The sequence below is a fragment of the Tachypleus tridentatus genome, chromosome 12, assembly GCF_004210375.1.
Source record: "Tachypleus tridentatus isolate NWPU-2018 chromosome 12, ASM421037v1, whole genome shotgun sequence".
In the NCBI taxonomy this organism is placed as follows: Eukaryota; Metazoa; Arthropoda; class Merostomata; order Xiphosura; family Limulidae; genus Tachypleus; species Tachypleus tridentatus.
In genome coordinates this window covers 91,389,826-91,411,290 of record NC_134836.1, presented here as the reverse complement: position 1 = coordinate 91,411,290, position 21,465 = coordinate 91,389,826, and the positions used below count along the sequence as shown (strand labels likewise).

General features: G+C 34.5%; 1 pseudogene across 1 annotated transcript in view; it reads right to left on the bottom strand.

Annotated features, from left to right (window-relative positions):
- The window catches only part of LOC143235692 (adenylate cyclase type 1-like), a 130,618-nt pseudogene that overhangs the window by 72,567 nt on the left and 36,586 nt on the right, over positions 1–21,465 (bottom strand). The window contains exon 3 of the transcript XR_013019354.1: positions 3,794–3,943. The product of XR_013019354.1 is annotated as an adenylate cyclase type 1-like (transcript). The remainder of the gene's footprint in view (positions 1–3,793; positions 3,944–21,465) is intronic.

Here is a 21,465-nt window from a genome sequence, read left to right as displayed (position 1 = left end):
AGTAACTTAAACATTTAAAATAAAGATAGCCTTTTTCTAAACAAAGATAGTTTTTATCTTCTACATCAAAAAAGAAAAAGATTCTCCCTAAATACAGTAATAAATATTGTTAAACTATTCGGAGCGGCCATCCGTTGGATGGAAGTTATGTACATTCATGGTTAATGAAAAGTTATCTTAGGACATGATAAGTTGCTTCCTTTCATGCAATTGTAAAAAAAAAAAAAAATGCAAATTTGTTTGTATTTATGCTTGGACCCATCAAAACTTCATACTAAATTTGGTGAATATTCATCAAGAGGAAGCGAAGAGTCCTAATGCATAATCTTCCTATTTGATATTGTTTTACTGAAACAGATATTCTGGTATTAGAATGAGACTTATAATTTTAAGATACATTACTTTTCTTCCTTATTTCCGGTTGTAATAACATTGCACAAAAAAGTTTTGGCTTCTTGAACACTGTTGGTTGTTCTTTATATATTTTTGGCTGCTGATCACGAAAATAACATCTAAATTTGCTCATCACGTATCGTTTAATCAAAATCTTCAGTTTTGTCATGTTTTTTTTTATATTTGTGTCCAAAACTTTTCGTTTCTGTAAGAGACAGATGAACAATGTTTTGTGCAGTCTGAGCATGTTCAGGCATGAAATCAGGCCAGGTTGAAAGCTGTTCTGTGATGTAATGTGTCTGGTTTCTCTGCCAAAAACAAGAAGTCAATTCAATACCCTAATCTGCCTTCAGCAATAAGACCCGTGCCACATGACGACAGTCTTCAAATTCCGAAACCACCAGAAACTGCAATGCAGGGAACTGGCAGTGACATTGATCCGGATTTTGAACCGTGCTCCTCAGGCGATCCACATCTCATAACACAGTCAGAATTAAACGATCTGGTCAGAGATTTGGGTCTGTCAAAAGCATTGAAGGATTGTTTTCTGCTTTGGATTGTGACCATGACCCGCAAGAGTGGCGTCTCTTTATTGATTCATCAATGTTAAGCTTCAAAGCTGTTCTGTTACACAATAACAACGTTTACCCTTCAATACTTGTTGGCTATGCAGCACACATGAAAGAAACTTACGAGAACATGGAAATGTTGCTGAAACACATCCAGTACAGCAAGTACAACTGGGAATATCTGTGGAGATCTAAAAGTCATTGCTCTGTTACTGGGACTGCAGCTTGGCTATACAAAGTACTGTTGTTTCATCTGTGAATGAAACAGTCGTGCCAAAGAGTCACATTATTCTAGACAGAGCTGGCCACTCCGTAAAAAGTTAGTTCCAGGACAGAAAAATGTGGCGCATGAATCGCTTGTCGACCCGGCAAAAATTTTTTTGCCTCCTCTTCACATAAAATTGGGACTTATGAAGAATTTTGTGAAAGCAATGAACAAAAAAGGCGAAGGTTTTCGTTATTTAAGACGAATGTTTCCAAGAATAACTGAGGCCAAGATCAAAGAGGGTATTTTTGTTGGCTATCAGATCAGATATGTTATGAGTGACAAGCGGATCGATCACCAGTTAGTTGGGCCGGAAAAGATTGCCTGAAAAGCCTTCAAAGACGTTGTTGACAATTTTCTTGGCAATTACAAAGCCCTAAATTACATTCAGCTGGTAGACAAACTTCTCAAAGCATACAAAACAATGAAGTGCAACATGTCACTCAAAATTCATCTCCTCCACTCACACTTGGACTTCTTCCCTGCAAATCTCACTGCTGTCAATGACGAACACGATGAAAGGTTTCGCCAGGATATTGCTACAATGGCAAAACGATATCAAAACAACTGGAACCCTTCAATGCTTGCTGACTACTGTTGGACACTGCAACGTGATGCACCGGACATTGAATACAAACGAAAATCAGGAGCAAAACACTTTTAATTATGTTGAACTTAATAGCGTGTTAGAAACATAAACGCAATTAAATACGTTATTGCCAGTAAACAGTTAACTGTCTATTTCTCAGAGTTCCTACGTGATAAAGCAAAACCAAAACTATATTTGTGCATACCCACCAGGTACCTGTCACATTCAGCAAAAACTTTTCAAACAATTGTTGTGTGATGTAATAGATGCTTTTTATTATACATTTATGACCTCACGAACTCATCGTTCTTTAATAAAGAGAAGAAACGCTGAATCTTTTATATTGAAAAGCAAAGAAATTACATCTATTTCTGCTGAACATAACAAAAGTCACGACCAGGTGTTTGGTCAGTTAGAAAAAAGAAACAGAAATTATAAAATATTTGACGTTTCTAAAGCATTTTTATATTTAGAGATTTCTACTTTTTCTGCATTTTCCCCTTGTTTAAAATAAATGAATTTATAGAAAAACGTCCAAAAAAACCGCCAAATGAAAAATTACAAAAGTGGAAAAGTATTCACCTCTTCATGGACCCAATAAACCTTCATACCAGTTTAAGTGAAGATACGACCTTACCCTGTGAAGTGGTTACATGGGTGGACAAAAGACAATACTATTACATCTATATAGATATAATTTGTAAAAACTACAAATTCCAACTAGAGTAGTTCATCTAAATACGTCTCAGGTAAGAGCTACTCCATAATTATTAGCAATATTCTGTCATTGTAAAACTCTGAGGAAATCTGACCATTTGGTGGGTGTTATTATGGAAGATGATGTCTTAATCTAAATTAATTCAACAAATATGTTTCTGATGTTATTTATTCAGTTATCTAACTCATAAGAAAGTTTAAGAGGCTTAGACAAAGGCCTCTTAATGAACATTTCTCGATCGTGTGTGTGTTATTTATAGCAAAGCCACATTGGGCTATCTGCTGAGCCCACCGAGGGAAATCGAACGCCTGATTTTAGCGTTGTAAGTCCGTAGACATACCGCTGTACTAGCGGGGAGCTCACATTTCTCGATACTTATAAACAGTGTAGTCTATAACAGTTGTGGCAGCATGTCATGAGATATTATTCTACATTAGAAATAAGTTAGGTTTGAGTGCACCCTCGAAATGTCACATAACAGGGTTCGACACTATGCCAATGTCATGTCTAGCAAACAGATGCGCTATTAAAGCTCCACGAGAAAATCTGTTCTAACATCATTCATTGATAAGGAGAAGAAACGCTGAATCAACCATATTAAATTGCAAATGGTGTTGCATCCATTTTTGCTGAACATAAAAGTTAAGACTACGCGTTTCTGTTCTAAAGTCCATATTAAGTCCAAAACCAATCAATTGGCGATTTATAACCGCCGTGTTTGTAGATATCGGTCGCTTTATATTCGATATGAAACTTTGTCAAAACGTTTGATTGTACAGCTCAGTTGTACGTAATTATTTCCACAACCATTTTATTATAACATGGATATACCAGAATTAGCTGCTTTATATTTCTTTGTCTGACATTCAATATTTAAACAGATATACCTGTGCAAGAAACCTCCATCTGCGATCAACAGCTAATATTATCACACAGTTAAAAGAAAAAGTCACTAAGAAAAAAGAAACACAAAACGTGGGTTTACACGAGCCCCAAAAATTTATTTTTCTTGTTTTCATAAAAAATAGTACATATAATATGTTCCAAAGCAATCGCAAGTTCTCAGAACTGTATGTTTTAAAGTTCACATATTTAATGATATGTTAAATTTTGGAAATAAATTCAGGTGTTAATTTTTTTTTACATTTTATTAAATGTATGTTCAATAGTTATTAAGTGTAGAGTTATATTATTTATAAATTTGGTTCTGTTGGGATTACGAATATTATTCGATTATTTAATAAGTTTCTTCCACGTACCAATTTTTCATTTTCGTCTTCCATCTCAAGTCTTGCATTGATGCAGTTCCGTGTGTCCAAGAAAGCTTTTCTCTGCGCATGCTCCATCAAGATATGGACAAATATCCCCACTATATTTACACAGATGAAGGCAATCCAATTAGATGATAGCTACAAGAGAAAAAGCATCGTATAAAGTTAATTTGGTTCAGTTATCTAAAGACGTAGTAAATAAAAATTTAATTGAGTTCGCAAAGAAAAGAGAAGTAAATACTGTTAAATTCAGTTTATTAACAAACGTGAAATCATTTCAGTAGATCAGTTAAAATTTAAATCAAACATTCTAAGTAAGAAATATGGAGAAAAAAATAATCAAAGTGTAATTGGCTCCTGCAATCTGGATCAAATTGTCCAGTAGGTTAAGGTAACGAGAAAATTAAAAGGAAATATTTACTTTGATTTCAATTACCCAAGTCTATATATGAAGATTTCTTCTTTCACTGCGACCGGCATAGGCAGGTGGCTAAGGCACTTGACTCGTAATCCGAGGGGTGCGGGTTCGAATCCCCTTCACATTAAACATGCTCGCCCTTTCAGCCGTGGGATGGTTATATGGTTACGGTTCATCTCCCCTATTAGTAAGTAAAAGAGTAGACCAAGAGTTGGCGGTGGATGGTGATGACTAGCTGCCTTCTCTCTATAGTCTTATACTGCTCAATTAGGGACGGTTAGCATAGATAACCCTCCAGTAGCTTTGCGCGAAATTCCAAACAAACCAAAACCTCATTAATTCTTATGCAATGCTCCATTTGATATTGTTCGCTCTTTTCTAAAGCATTTTTATACTTTGAGATTTCTACTTTTTCTGATTTTATTTCCTTAGTTAGTCCAATAGAAACATTTGAAAAATTAATTTTTGGATTTATTGGTAAATCATACCATTTACTACATGTATAGCAGAATATGTACTTTCGAAATAGCTCGTTCATTGCAATTAAACTAAGAAAAGTACTTTAAACGAGTTTGTTTGTTTTGGAATTTCGCACAAAGCTACTCGAGGGCTATCTGTGCTAGCCGTCCCTAATTTAGCAGTGTAAGACTAGAGGGAAGGCAGCTAGTCATCACCACCCACCGCCAACTCTAACCAACGAATAGTGGGATTGACCGTCACATTATACACCCCACGGCTGGGAGGGCGAGCATGTTTAGCGCGACGCGGGCGCGAACCCGCGACCCTCGGATTACGAGTCGCACGCCTTACGCGCTCGGCCATGCCGGGCCACTTTAAATGAGAAGGTATCTCATATGTTTGGTGCACCAAAGCATTAATTCAAAATCTGTACAGCCTAACTTAGAATATTAAGCTGTTCCAAACCTTTCCTCACCCTCAGTACTGTAAGAATATACTGCTCATTAATGAAAACTACTTTATCAAAAAAATTCAGTTAACTTGAAATAAGAATTTTCCTCTTGTCTTTAATGTCAAACGATTGGTTACGGGTAAGCTTAAGGGCTTACATCGCTAAAATATGTAAGTCGATTGATACGTGGGGTGATCACAGCACAGGTAGCATTTTGTGCAGTGTTGTTCTTAAATATTAAGAAAAGAAGGAAACCATTTCTTTTAAAATTAAACAGTTGTAATGCCCTGAATTCATTTTGCAGATTTTTTACACAGTTAACTTGCACTGGGTACAAGACTAAACGGTAGTAAAGACGCTCGAATCGCAATGAAAACCCTTCGTCGAGCATGCTTACCATTTAAATTGTGGAAGCGTTATAACAATACGGCCAATCTCACTGGTAATTGATAAAGAGTAACCCAATAGGTGACGTTGACTTTTATCGTCCAGTTCCCTTCAAAATTAGAGACGGCAGCAGTTATTCTTTGTAGATATTTATAGAAAAAGGAACAATTCTATTTAGTAACTGTTTTTTTATTTATGTTTGTAATTAAGATAATATTGTATTGTACCCTAACTTACCAGTTATTCTTTGTAGATATGCCACAGAAAATAAAAAAATTTGTAACTGTTTTTTATTTATGTTTGTAATTAAGATAATATTGTATTGTACCCTAACTTACCAGTTATTCTTTGTAGATATGCCACAGAAAATAAAAAAATTTGTAACTGTTTTTTATTTATGTTTCTGATACAGATAATACTGTGTTGTACCGTAACTCACCAGTTATTTTTTTATTACGACGTTTCTTAAATCTTTTAAGAAGTTTTGTTTGCTTGTTTGTTTTTGAATTTCGCACAAAGCTACTCGAGGGGTATCTGTGCTAGCCGTCCCTAATATAGCAGTGTAAGACTAGAGGGAAGGCAGCTAGTCATCACCACCCACCGCCAACTCTTGGGCTACTCTTTTACCGACGAATAGTGGGATTGACCGTACCATTATAACGCCACCACGGCTGAAAGGGCGAACATGTTTAGCGCGACGAGGATACGAATCCGCGACCCTCAGATTACGAGTCGCACGCCTTAATACGCTTGGCCATGCAGGGCCCTCTTCTGACAAGTCAAAATAATTACTGGTATTATACTATGTTAATAACTGATAGCTTCTTGAGATATTTTAAAGATTCTATTGTGTTCTGACTTAGGTCACATTAACTTCCTGAAGACGGAATGATAATGTTCTTAAATATTGAGTTATCCAGTTGGGGAAGCTCTAGAAGAACTAACGATAATGAAAGAGTTTTAACGCTACACTGAGGCGTCTGTGAATAATAAGGAAAACTTTGAATCCCGCGTTGGAACACGTGTATTTATTCTAGTTCTTATAAAACAAGAACATTCTAAAGGGTCTAATAAAGTCGCAGTGATAAAATTCTACGCAGAACAATATATAACAATTACTATCATAAATATAGAACATGGCAATGGCCACTTTTTCGTAAGTTATCAATCTAAAGTTGCGGATCATAAATATTTCATTAGTTGATCTGTTTGCTTTGTCATGAAATTCACGCAAAGCTACACGAAGGTTATCTGGGCTAGCCGTCTCTAATTTAACAGTGTAAGACTAGAGAGAAGGCAGCTAGTCATCACCACCCACCACCAACTCTTGTGCTACTCTTTTACCAACGAATAGTGGGACTGACCGTCACATTATAATGTCCCCCACGGCTAAAAGGGCGAGCATTTTTGGTGTGACGGGGATTCGAACCCGTGACCCTCAGATTACGAGTCGCACGCCTTAATACGCTTGGCCATGCAGGGCCTCATTAGCTGATCTTTGCCATTTAATTTGTTAGAGTATGTAATAAGACAAGTGGTAAGGACTTATGTAACAGTTACCTCAGACGATTCATAAGTAGTGAACTGCATCTTTTTCGTTAAATTCTTTCTTTAGACAATATAACTTAGGTAACTTAGAGCAAAAGTAAAACGTAAAAATAAATAATAACATGCTACATTAGCTTCTATTCTTGCTAAACATGAGAAGATTAATTTCATTATCTGTAGTATAGTAATGTGGATAAAACATAGCTTACACCATCAATTAACGAGAAACCTAGAAGCCTGTTTGAGACTTTCGCTATGCTATTATCAGCACATTTTTGTAACAATTTATATCATGAATATGGGAAAGTACTGGTGATAAATTATTCTTTTTATGATTACTTGACTTAAATTAGTATATGTTTTTTTTTATTTATAATACAAAAAATAAATATTATTTTAATATCCCCCTAATTTGTTGACACGATCACTCCATACGTATTTGAAAAAGAACTTTTCTGATTAATGTTTGACATAAAACCTGAAAGTATCTAAAAACACAAGCTACTGCAACTGGCCAGTTGACTCAGTTGTTTCATTGCAAGACTCAACAACATTCATTCGTGTACTTCTATCATATATTTATTTTCTGTTTTAAGAATAAACCATTCAACAGATTCTGATTAAATGTTCTTTCTTAACTGTTAAGATAAAAAAAAACAGATTTTTTTAAACTCACTATTGATGCCTCAAAACATTTTCAACTTTGAGTGCTTGATATACAGTTTTGATGCCTCTGTTTTGTTTTTTTAGTGAGATTGGAAGTAGTTACAGAATCCCCCGTCCATTGTTGTCAATACCAAAAAGCAGAATGTGTGCAACTGTATGAGTTTGAGTTCTGATTCATTCGCAACTAATCAAACTTTTAATTCTGAGCAAATTATTATTATATGTCTGCTGTACGAATGAGTAAAATTGCAATTCCCGATATGCAAACTCAACCAAAAAAAGAGTGTAAGAGAATCATATGCAAGTGACATTTTGTACTGAGAAAAATATTATCATAAAAGATGCAATGATGCTATACAGAAACCACTGACATTCCTTAAGACTAAGGGTAGAAGATGGTTACGTTGATTTTGCATGTGAATCATGCTAGAATTTTCATAACACTACAATTTGGAATTAATTAACCGAAACAATTAAATATCCAGATGTGAACTTCCCTTCGTTTCATCTCTACTTTCTTTAATGATATTTTACCTAAAAACATCATGTTGTTATACAGTGCTCGTTTTTTATTCTACATTACCAGAAGTTAAGTTGTTATAGAAAACTCTAACATTCTTGGTTTAAACTCCAAAAGCGGGTAAACTATTAGTAACCAATATGTTTAAGACTTTTGGAGGAAACCAACGTTCACAGCAAACTTCACATGTTCGTCTTAGCCTGTTCGTTTCGGATTCAAAAGAAGTGGTGTGTAAATAGATCTTTCTTCTGTTTCCCACGAGACTGTTCAAGATGCCTTTCGTTTAATAGCAAAACTCGTCAATTGGGCTAGACGATGAAACACAAAATGTTCTTTGAAATGACATTTATAAAATACATACATAAATGACACGTGTACGGCTTAGATTAATATAACAGCAACACTGCTTGAAGCCCCTGTAAGTGTCTGTGACACTTTTTGCCAATTCTGAGCCAGATGATGAATGGTTTCGTTTCAGGTCACAATAGATGCATCGTTAGTCAGGTTTGTTTGCGAGTTAGCACGGAACCATACAATAGGCTGTTGACGCTGTGCTCAGCAAGGTTATTACATCCTGGTTTCTAGGGTTATAAGCCTTAAGATTTGCTGCTCAGTCACTAAGGACGTTATTCAAGTTAATTAATCTTCTTTAGATTGAGACTGGCAATAAAGTTAAGAACAACACAGTCCAGTGTATCTCAGTAAGCTTTTTAACATTTTTAAAACATGTTATTTAATATTTCGTGAACATTACTTTTACACGAACTATTATCAGTCTTATATCATGGTAGGTATTTATTTTATGCCATAAAATAGTTAGCGAGAAGAATGGTTTACTTCTTTTTCTAAAAGTAATGTTTAGCAAAATCAGCGATGCAGTTGTGAGAATGGTGTAAGTGTAACAGTATAGAACAAAACGTTCGCTTGAGAGTAACCTTAGCACAAATAAAATGGACCTTGAACGTACTATAAAAGTAACTGTAATCATACTTTAACGATGGACTTTGAACATACTATAAAAATTACTACAATCTTACTTTAACAATGAACTTTGAACGCGGTGCAAAAGTCACTGTATTCGTACTTCAACAATAGACTTTGAACACGGTATGAAAGTTACTGTAATCATACTTCAACAATGGACCTTAAACACGCTATAAATGTTGATGTAATCATATTCCGACAATGGACCATGAAAGCGGTATGAAAGCAAGTGTAATCATACTTCGGTAATAGATAAATTACCAATGCAAACTTTCTATGCATTTGAATGTAATTCTTTAAAATTATTTTTCTTTGTACTGGCCTTTCAGTAGAAACAAAGTTCTGGTTCAACTGAAATTATCCATTAGAACATTGTAGATGATAAAAGTGTGTAGAAATGTCTTTTACTTAACAATCACACATGGAATAGAGTAGGTGCATGAAATAATTCATCCTTGTTAACTTTAAACAAATATACACAAGAAAAGTTTTGAAAACATCCAATAAAGATAAAAAGCAAATATATCGAAATATTAGACATATCGAAATATTAGATATATCGAAATATTAAATATATCGAAATATTAGATATATCAAAATATTAGATATATCGAAATATTAAATATATCGAAATATTAGATATATCGAAATATTAGATATATCGAAATATTAAATATATCGAAATATTAGATATATCGAAATATTAAATATATCGAAATATTAGATATATCGAAATATTAAATATATCGAAATATTAAATATATCGAAATATTAGATATATCGAAATATTAAATATATCGAAATATTAGATATATCGAAATATTAGATATATCGAAATATTAAATATATCGAAATATTAAATATATCGTAATATTAGATATATCGAAATATTAAATATATCGAAATATTAGATATATCGAAATATTAGATATATCGAAATATTAAATATATATCGAAATATTAGATATATCGAAATATTAAATATATCGAAATATTAGATACATCGAAATATTAAATATATCGAAATATTAGATATATCGAAATATTAAATATATCGAAATATTAGATATATCGAAATATTATCGAAACTTTCAGTCTCTCTTCAAGTAATTTTACTTTTTCTCTATCTTGTGCCTGTTTATTTGTCTCCCGCTGATACAGCGGTAACTCAACGGATTTACAAAGCTAAAATCAAAGGTTCGATTCCCCTTGGTGAACTCAGCAGATACCCCGATGTGGCTTTGCTATAAGAAAATACACGCACTTCTATTTGTCTATTTTGTTTTTGAATTTCGCTAAAAGCTACACAAAGGTTATCTGTGCTATCCGTCCTTAATTTAGCAGTGCAAGACTAAAGGGAAGGCGGACAGTCATCACCACTCATTGCCAACTCTTTGGTTACTCTTTTACCAACGAATAGTGGAACTGATCGTAACATTATAACGCCTACACGGTTGAAAGAGCGAGTATGTTTAGTGTGTCGGGGATTCGAACCCGCGACCCTCAGATTACTGGCCAAGCCTGGCCTTCTTTTTGTTTTCTCTGCTTTTCTGTAGTTGGTACATTATATGATAAAGCAAATGCAGTGCAAAGTTCTAGCTACCTAACTTTAAAGCTATTATTCTTCATTAAGAAGATTACCTATTATTCATCCGCGGCGCATTAATTTTAATGAAATATACATCGAACTTCTTTAGATAGAGAAATAATGTTTTTTCGACGCGCCAGGTCTGTCTCCTGGGAATGTCAACATCTTTGTCCACTTTTTTTTCCTTTTCAGAAAAATTCATAAAATTCGATACGTCTCATTTTTAGTGAAATTCTTTTAGTTAAATCAGTCATGACATCGACTAAATATATGTTGGGCCCGGCATGGCCAGATGGTTAAGACACTCGACTCGTAATCCGAAGGTTGCGAAGTCGAATCCCATCACATCAAACCTGCTCGTCCCTTCAGCTGTGAGGGCGTCATAAAGGGCGGTCAATCCTATTATTCATTGGTAAAAGAGTAGCCCAAGAGTTAGTGGTGAGCGGTGATAACTAGTTGCCTTCCCTCTAGTCTTACACTGGTAAATTAGGGACGGCTTGCGCAGATAGTCCTCGTGTAGCTTTGCGCGAAATTCAAAACAAACAAAATATATTTTATTTACGCATCTACTTTCATAAAATACTAATCTGAACAAGAGTAAAGTACGTGTACAATACATATGTAAGATATATTTGAAGTTGTAATAACTGTATTGTAATCCTTAATTGTTCTCACTGTTTATTAGAAAATCAGAGCTATTATTGTATAGGCGTAATAATGATTACAAAACCGAAACTTTATAAAAGGTACTTTCATAAGTGGCGATTAAAAATAAAGTATGTGTGTATTTTAACGAAACTATCATGTTGCAGAAATATCTTGTAAATGAACAATATCTGTACGGTGTGTTTAAAATGTAAAATACATTAAATTACAAACATGCTTACAAATTTCAAGCATTTCACGTTTTATAATGAATTTGTTTGTTTTGAATTTTACGGAAAGCTACACGAGGACTATCTGCACTAAATGTTCCTAGAGGGAAGGTAACTAGTCATCACCACTCACCACCAACTCTTGGGCTACTTTTTACCAAAGAATAATGAGATTGAGGTTGACATTATAACGCCCCCATGGCTGAAAGGGCAAGCAAGTCTAATTGTGCAGGTTTTCGAGCTTGCGACACTCGGATTGAGACGACTGGATGCTATGAGTTAAAACTTTATACTTATTGAAATAACTAATGAACTGTAAAAGTCACTTTTTGTTCAATTCTGAATTACGTATCCACTACAGTAGTTTCCACACTAAACGTAAACATTTTAATCACCTTCGTACTGTTGTTGTTGAATTAAGCACAAAGCTACACAATGAGCTCAACTGTGCTCTGCCTACCACGTGTATCGAAACCCGGTTTTTAGCGTTGTATGTCCGTAGACATACCGCTGATCCACTAGGGGGCAGTCATCTTCGAACATTTTCATAATTCATACTCAACTTCAAATCTGTTGGATATAAAATCAATTTGATGTACTGTTTTCAAAATTTATTTTTCTCTCGGGTTCGAAACCCCATCGCACCAAACATGCTCACCCTTTTAGCCGTGGAGGCGTTATAATGTGATAGTTCATCCCACTATTCGTTGGTAAAAGAGTACCTCAAGAGTTGACGGTAGGTGGTGATGACTAGCAGCCTTCCACTGCTAAGTTAGGAATGGCTAGCGCAGATAGCCCTCCTGTTGTTTTGCGCGATGTGCAAATCATTTTATTTTTTCTTTCTTTTTCTTCACTACGTAATCCGAGGGTCGCGGGTTCGAATCCCGGCCATACCAAACATGCTCGCCCTTTTAGCCGAGGGGGTCGTTATAATGTTACGATCAATCCCACTATTCCTTGGTAAAAAGTGTAGCCCAAGAGTTAGCGGTAAGTGATGATGACCAGCTGGCTTCCCTCTAGTTTTAAATTAGTCTGGTACTAAATTAGGGACGGCTGGCACAGATAGCCCTCGTGTAGCTTTGCGCGAAATTCAAAAACAAAAAACAAAACAAACAGTACATGCTCATATCATCTGGAACACTGTGCACTTGTTAAAGACAATAATAAATGTTCTCCTACTTTTCCGCATGAGATTCATGGTTGAAGTCTGACCAATCATACCTAGTTATGTTAATCGGTGAATGATAAAGACAATGAATGTGGTTACAACAAGAATAATAATAAAAGGTTATTTCATTTTTATCACTTCTTCCGCTTCGCAGTTTTCTTTAATCGCTTTATCGCTTTAATTTCAACAAGAAACCCATCTTAAATGCAATCATAACATTCACATTTCATGCATTTATAAAATTTTACACCCTTAAGCTTGAGACTGGAAATGGGGTAAACATAACTTGCAAACATTATCTCAACGTATAATGACCAAATCGACGCTGAAAACAAGTTTTCTATACATATAATTTACTTTGTAAAAAGCAGTAGACTTTTAACAAAATCTTGATACAAATGGGTGGAATAACACTTTTGAAATGAAGTTTTCTTTGTACGAGATCATCCAGTGCTCACCAATATTATATTTTTTGAAAAACTAATGCTCAGTTATCGTTAAAAGGCATTTTAGTGCTTTTTACCATTTTGTACAAAGCAAACTACTAGCTGTTCTATAACTGACTTCAAATTTTAGTGTTAAATAAACCAAAACAACACCTGACGACATCCCATGGTAAAAACAAATTAAACTAGCGTCTTACTTACGTTAGTAAACGCCCAGGTCTATTTTTACGTCAATGTTTTATATTACTGAAATGTAATCATGATATATAATAGTAACATACAAGCCAAAGTTCACAATTCTTTAAGACAACGAAAAAAAATCAACAAAAATAAAAGAGTGATTACGATTTAAACACCAAGATTTTTATATTTTGAATAATCTGAAGCCGCAAAGATATATGGGGAACTTTAGTTATAACAGATATTTCATATGTACTTCAAACACACCATACATGCTGCCCTTTCAGCCGTGGGACATTATAAAGTCATGGTCAATCCCACTATTCATTGGAAAAAATTGCCCAAGACTTGGTTTTGGGTGGTGATGACTAGCTGCCTTCCCTCTAGTCTTACACTGCTAAATTAGAAACGGCTAGCGCAGATAGCCCTCGTGTAGCTCTGCGCGAAATCCAAAACAAATCAAATTAAATGAACGACTATCGATTCTTGCAGACTTAAAGTGTAAGATTATCAGTTATCACAGACTTAAAGTGTAAGATTATCAGTTATCACAGACTTAAAGTGTGAGATTATCAGTTCTCACAGACTTAAAACGTAAAATAATCAGTTCTTGCAGACTTAAATGTTAAACTATTTGGCTAGTGTATTACTTACTTAACTCACTATTACAGTTTTGTTTTCATCGTGTTGTAAAGGTATGATAATTTCAAACAACATCTTTTACAAAATATGTTATTCAATACATGTATTGATTCAAACAAAAATACTGAGATCTTCTACTTACACACTTTTTTACTTATTACTGTGTATGTACAAAATTGACGTACTTAACCTGAGGTTTATTTGTCAAGAATTCTTTTAAATGCAAAGTATGTGTGTGGCTGTCAGATAGTTTTGATGAATTTGCTAAATATGTATTACACGTGTCTCGAGTTACTTGATAACGTCAGATATTTGAGTTTTAAGGAAGAGAAACAAAAGATAAAATGTATTTATATGATCTCTCTAACTTACGTATTTGTCATACTTTGAACATTCTTAATAAAAGGGCTAGTTTCAAAAAGATGTAAAACTAAATGTAGAAAATGGCTGTTAGCATTTTGAGAAGCAATTCCTTAATGAACCTTTGTATAAATTATTAGTTTACAAATGCTCATAGTTTTATTCAGACTCTAAACAATCACTAGGTATGTAAAACAGATAAAATTAGCATGAAGGACGAAATAAGCTGTGATTTAAACTAGTTTATTTCAACTATACATCTATATGTTAAGCGTGTATTTGACTTCATGAATGCAATGACAAATCATACGACGCAAGTCATAACGAGCTATTCACGTGCGCCATAATCATTAGAACAAATATTACTTTAGGGGGGAAGTTTTGTAAAACTATTTTCTTGGGTACTGGTACATTTTGTGTACTTAATGCACGAATAACACGTGAAACCTCGGTAGTTGTTTCGCAGATTGTACAACAGCTGTGAAAATCAGTAGTGGTGAAGTAAATCAACATCCACCTCTTAACATTTTATTAAAAGTTTCATCTATAGAAGAGTTTGCTATCACATTGCAGAATTTCATACCAAATTCCCTCAAACTTTTTAAACCGTTACGGCAAATTTCAGAACGTGTAATCTTATTTATGATTTTCGTATCGATCACTCTTTGCGTTACCTGAATCAATTACCAGTTTCTGAGTAATAAAAGCACATTTCTCGATATCTCGGCTTCCCTGCAATACAGATGTAACTTGCAGATACAGATGCTATACAGCCGTATTCTACATAGACGTGACGTCATATCTGCGCATTTAAAAATTAGGTGTGGTGGAAATTTGCTAAAAGTAAAATAATTATTTGAAATAAATAATTATTAGATAATAGAGCAATCAATGTAACTCATAAGTAAGTATGACGAAACAATGGTTAATATTTTCAGTGTAGCGTATTGTTTGTTTGTTTTGGAATTTCGCACAAAGCTACTCGAGGGCTATCTGTGCTAGCCGTCCCTAATTTAGCAGTGTAAGACTAGAGAGAAGGCAGCTAGTCATCACCACCCACCGCCAACTCTTGGGCTACTCTTTTACCAACGAATAGTGGGATTGATCGTCACATTATACACCCTCACGGCTGGGAGGGCGAGCATGTTTAGCGCGACGCGGGCGCGAACCCGCGAATTACGAGTCGCACGCCTTACGCGCTTGGCCATGCCGGGCCCAGTGTAGCGTAACATAAGAGATAGATATAAAACTATTTCCTTTTACTTTGTCGTGAGATACGTGAATTGAAGAAAATACGTATGTTATTTATATAGAACATATGATGCTTAATATACATCTATTTATTAAACATAGTGTAAAGAACACACTCTCTACCTATAGAGTTTTGTGACAAAGAAACAACAATTAGTGAGAAGTTTCTCAGGTTTTAGTGAATTTTAAAGAAATTAATTTGCATTTAACTTGCTTTTGTAATTATGAAGAGAAAAGTCACGAACCTGCCATATACGTGATGTACATATTCCTTTCTATGTTTCCATATCTAGATGGTGTTCGTGAATTACTACAGTTTAGTTTTTTCAATATAATGTGTGTTTTTCTGGAATTTCGGACAGTTTACACTGAACATAGAAAACCACCTTCATTAGCGCCTCGTTATTCCCAAATACCAAGTGGCGCTAAAACCTAGTGGGTGCAGAATGGTTTAAGCACTATTTCGTCCTAGCTTGTTATGAAAAGTCTTTTTAAGATGGTGTGATATAAATGGATAGTTAAGATAAGTTAAATAAGAAGGAAAATGAATAAAGAAGTATTGGAACGTGTCAACATAAAATAGACAAATGCTGGACGTATGTAGGAAACGAAATATGCACTAATTAGGGTGCGTAAGTAGACCTGATGGACGATTCACAAAGTTTCTGGCTGATAAACTCAGAAGAATAAGAACAAATAAGAGAGAGACTCTCAGTTGACTGGATGATGTTAGAAAATATGTAGTGATTGAGAAGGTTGAATTAGGCACAGACAGCAATGAATAGAGAACAATGGAGAATCAGTTCTTGGATCTCAGAACTGGGTGAGAACCATGACGGAATGGTGTTTTATTTTATGGCATGTTAATTTTGAGTTGATAATGAAAGTAGTAATGAATAAAGAATAATGGAGAAACATAGTCGTTGGACCCGAGAACATGTTTGGAACTCTACCTCGTCATTAATTAGGAGTTTAGAGGTTCCTCAAGCAACTGACATGGTTACCTATTTATCGAACAACTGATTTCATTAACTAAAGTTTCTAAGCTAATGGCCACCTTATATAATTATATTATCACAACTTTGTTTCTTATTTATCTTACGTGAAAAACGTGTTTAGAAAGTCAATCCACATTAACCAAGAAATATAAACGGTTCTTTTTCTTTTCTAAATAATTCTAGAGCCATTAAAACAGGGGTAACTGGTTATTGTATGGCTAATAAGAGTGTTTTGATTATTCGTATTTCGGTCTATTTATCTATATATCTGCCCTATTGAAGGACGTATCTTTGAACCGCCATAACTTTTGTAATAAATTTATATGTGAAATTCTTCTGTAAGTTCGTTTTACTGTTTTGTCTACACGCTTCACCACAACACTAGAAACACGTCATCGATTTCACAGTAAATACATACATATGTAATAATTCGTATTATAAAATGCAGTTTGGGTTGTAATTCCACACATAAAGTTGCAGTTATACAAAAAGTAGATCTTACAAAAACGTAACTTGGTCACAAACAAAAATTTGAAGTTTTTTTCATAAAATAAGTGTTTTTAGTTTTTCAAAAACGTGACCATGTTTACATGGTCACGTGATAACATTACTATAGAAATGAAGTTTGTTAAAAAGATTCACGAAGTTTATTTCTAGTTTGTAACATTATTTTGTATAAAACGTACTGTGTAGAAATAAATATTATAAAGTAAGACACGTGGTTTAATATAATAATTTTATTTGACTTGTACTTTTATCCATTAGCGTATTTACATTTACTGGATTTAATATATCATGTAATATACATATTACACTGACAGAGTTGATAACAAAAAATATTATTACCAGTAGTTGTTACCATTCGACGATCGAATATAATCTTGAGTTCACACAGTTTCCATGAAGAAAGCGATTACTAAATGCAAACACGTGTAATTCTGTAATAATGTCGGTATGACAGAAGGTGTGATTTTTCATCAAGTTATCACAACAAATTGAAAATTAAATTATCAGTAAATATATCATGTCATAATACTAAAAACATAGATTCTGATTACTATTGGCGTGTCAACGGTGTTACTTCATTAAGGTAAAGACAACCAGAATCTATTAATATATTCTTTACAAATCCACATACTTGCTATGCTAAAAATATAATTGCAGGATGTATCGTAAAATTTCAACAACTGAGCGAAATGATTTTCCTTAACACTTTCGTATTATAATAGACGCCATCAGATCTTGTTTGGCGTTATTTAGGTAATGTAATGACGTCAAAAATTGGAAGCTTTTGGAAAGAAAATATGACTGGTCTTCTCGGTGCAAAATATTAACAGATTCTTATAATAAAAATGTTTTCAAATCTGGATTTAACGTTTCCAACAGAAGGCTAATCTTGATGTTTAATGGTATTAGAAAACAAAGCGATATGGATCATTTTGGGATACCACAGCTCTCTAGAAAGAGTCTTATAGTATCCCAGTAATGTTGAGCAAAGTAAGGCGTTTAGTGGAATTCACAAGCACAACAGCCAGCTATCCATGTGTCTTAGACAATAGTACGCAAAACAATCAAGAAGTACTCACTCCGGAAAAGTGGCAGAAGTCATGTGTGCATAAGTTACTTTCATGATAAATCTATTCCACTTTTGCATACATCAAGAAATATGAGAACGAAACGGGAATCTATGTTCTTTCGTACGAAAACATACCAGCCTAGTCACTGAATGCAGCTTCTATGGATTACTGTGTGGTTGGAGTGACAAAATCATGTGACAAAAAATGGTGATCATGTTGGCATATAAACACTCTTTAAGCCAATGATCTAGAAATTGTTTCGTATAGATACGGATTGGACTTTTCGCGAAATAGACGCATTCACAAGATATTTAATCAAAAGCAAGTGAAAGTTACTGATTAAACATTCTAACTGAAACATTACACCGAGTTTTATTTGAATAAAAAATAACGGTATGAAATGGTTTACGCCAAACCTTTAGAGCATAATAAAGTGTATATTTTCTCTTTTAGCCAATACACTTGGTATGCTACTTATAATACTAAGTATGGCTGTCTTCTACATTTACCGTTTCGATTGCCAGAGGCGAACATTTCATCGGTATAATTATCTATCTCCAAGTACTTCTGATTTCAACCCGTTTTATTTTAATTCACTTTATTCAAGTTTAACCAAAGATAACTGGAAGATAGAACTCATTGTAAGTCTGGTCTCTATAGGAACAATGTTTGTATGCTCAAACGTCCATTAACGTTCTATTAACAGTCACAATCTCAAGGAAGGAAAGGTTAATCACGTACTTGTTCTAGTAATATTAACAGGAAAATTAACTTGTTTTGGAAATAATTTTACCGTTACTTAATTAAATTACCAGTGCTGATTATAATCATATTAATGTATTAGTTCTAACATACTTGGTTTTTTTTTTTATCAGAATATAACATTCTTTTAAAACACTATATGGGAACAATTTATCATACCAAATACAGTTCCAAATGTAACATAACTTTATGAAATGGTTGTGAAATTGTGGTGGTACTCCCTCAATGTTTAGTCTACAACAATGGCTTTTTGATTTTGATTTCGTATTCAATGCGGCTCAGCATGACCAGGTGGTTAAGGACTCGACTCGTTACCCGAGGGTCGCGAGTTCGAATCTCCGTCACATCAAACATGCTTGCCCTTTCAGCTGTGGGAGTGTTATAATGTCACGGCCAATCCCACTACTCGTTGGTAAAAGAGCAGCCCAAAAGTTGGCGGTGGATGATAATGACTAGCTGCTTTTCCTCTAATCTTACACTTCTAAATTATGTACGGCTAGCGCAGATAGCCCTCGAATAGTTTTGCGCAAAATTCAAACCAAACCAAACAAAGCCTCTCAAATGCAAAGATTTACGAAAAACAACAACATTAAGATAATAATAACCCATGTAATTTACATACGAAATAATATTCAGGTATGGAAAAAAAACATCTCTGAATACCAAGGTTGAATATTAAATTAAAATTATTTTGAAAAGCTTTATCGAATTATTACACGTTCTTTCGTGTTCTGCCTGTAAACAATGCATCTTGACAATAACACTGGAGCATAGTTTCCATTTCAAAAGTCTTCTATTTAATATTATCACTTTCAAAGCACACTCCTTCTCCCTGCATCTTTCCATAATTTATCTGTCTGTTTCTTAATTTTGCGCAAAGCTGCACGAGGGTTATCTGCGTTATCCATTTCTCATTTAGCAGTGAAAGGTTAGAGGGAAGACAGTTAGTCATCACCACCAATCGCCAACTCTTAGGCTACTCTTTTACTAATAAATAGTGGGATTAACCATCACGTTATAACGCCCTCACAGCTGAAAGGGCAAGAATGTTTGGTTTGACAGGGATTCGAACTAATGGCACTTAGATTACGACCTGGCCATGCCGGGCACAGCATCTTAAGAGAACATAAAACTAAATGGTAAGATAATTGACATCAAACGTTCAGGTATAGCCATCAGTTTTTTTTTTATAGGGTTTAAGTCAACCAGCAGAACCCATTGCCACTACGGCTTTTTTCGACTTTTTGTAACCAAATCGCGAGATTGATTGTTACTTTTATAATGCGCTTATAGATGAAAGTACGGAGTGTAATCAGCAGCATAAGGTTTCATTTAACCATCAGATCACATCCCATTCAGCTTTAGAAAGAACAAGATGGAATCCTCAAAGGCCGCGACAATTGAATTTCTTGGGCATGATTAGAGTAAACAAATATATGAGACCTTTACCTCTTTTATTAGCTGTACTTTTGTGCGTTAGTGACACCAAGCGTGAAGCTCGTGTACACCCAATTCGATTTTGTTACTTATCAGAATCTCTACCAGCTTAAGGTCAAATTTAAATTATTTTAAACAGGATTACAGTGAATTAACCTATGAAATTATGGACATGGTCAAGTACATCAATAGAAATGGTTTTACGAACTGAAATCGGCCAAGAGATGAAGGAGTTATGAGTTAAAATTTTGTTCTTGAAAAACTAAGAGCCATTCTATGAGCCGTTATGCCGCGGCTAAAATGTGTTAATGTGCTTTAGAAAATGAAAAACAGGTTGATTTGATTTAAATTACTACAACATATTTTGTACACGATAGTGTTTAAATGCTTGTTTGGACGCTATATTATATTACCATGTTTCATTGTCAAAACGTTTAAAACTTCAAAATCTCATTAATGCAATGTTCGTTTTTAAACCTTTCTTGTTATAATGATGCGGATTGATTTTTTTTTTCCATTCCGCTACAAGCTTTTCGGTTCAGAGTATTTGTAAAGGAGATGGCTGTTGCTAGCTGATTTTCTTCCCTCTGGTCAACAGTTCTATACAAAGAAGATATAATTGACTGAGCTGTTTAACCATATGTTAGTTGAATAGCTGTTGAAGTTGAAAGGCCCGGCATGGCCAAGTGGTTAAGGCACTCAATTCATAACCTGAGGGTCGTGGGTTCGAATCCCCGTCACAACAAACATGCTCGTCCTTTCAGTCGTGGAGGCGCTACAATGTGACGGTCAATCCTACTATTCGTTAGTAAAAGAGTATCCCAAGAGTTGGCGGTGGGTGCCTTCCTTCTCTCTGACACTGATGACACAGATAGCCTTTGAATAGCTTTGGGCTAAACTCAAAACAAATCAATCAAGTTGAAAATAATAAAATATTTATCAA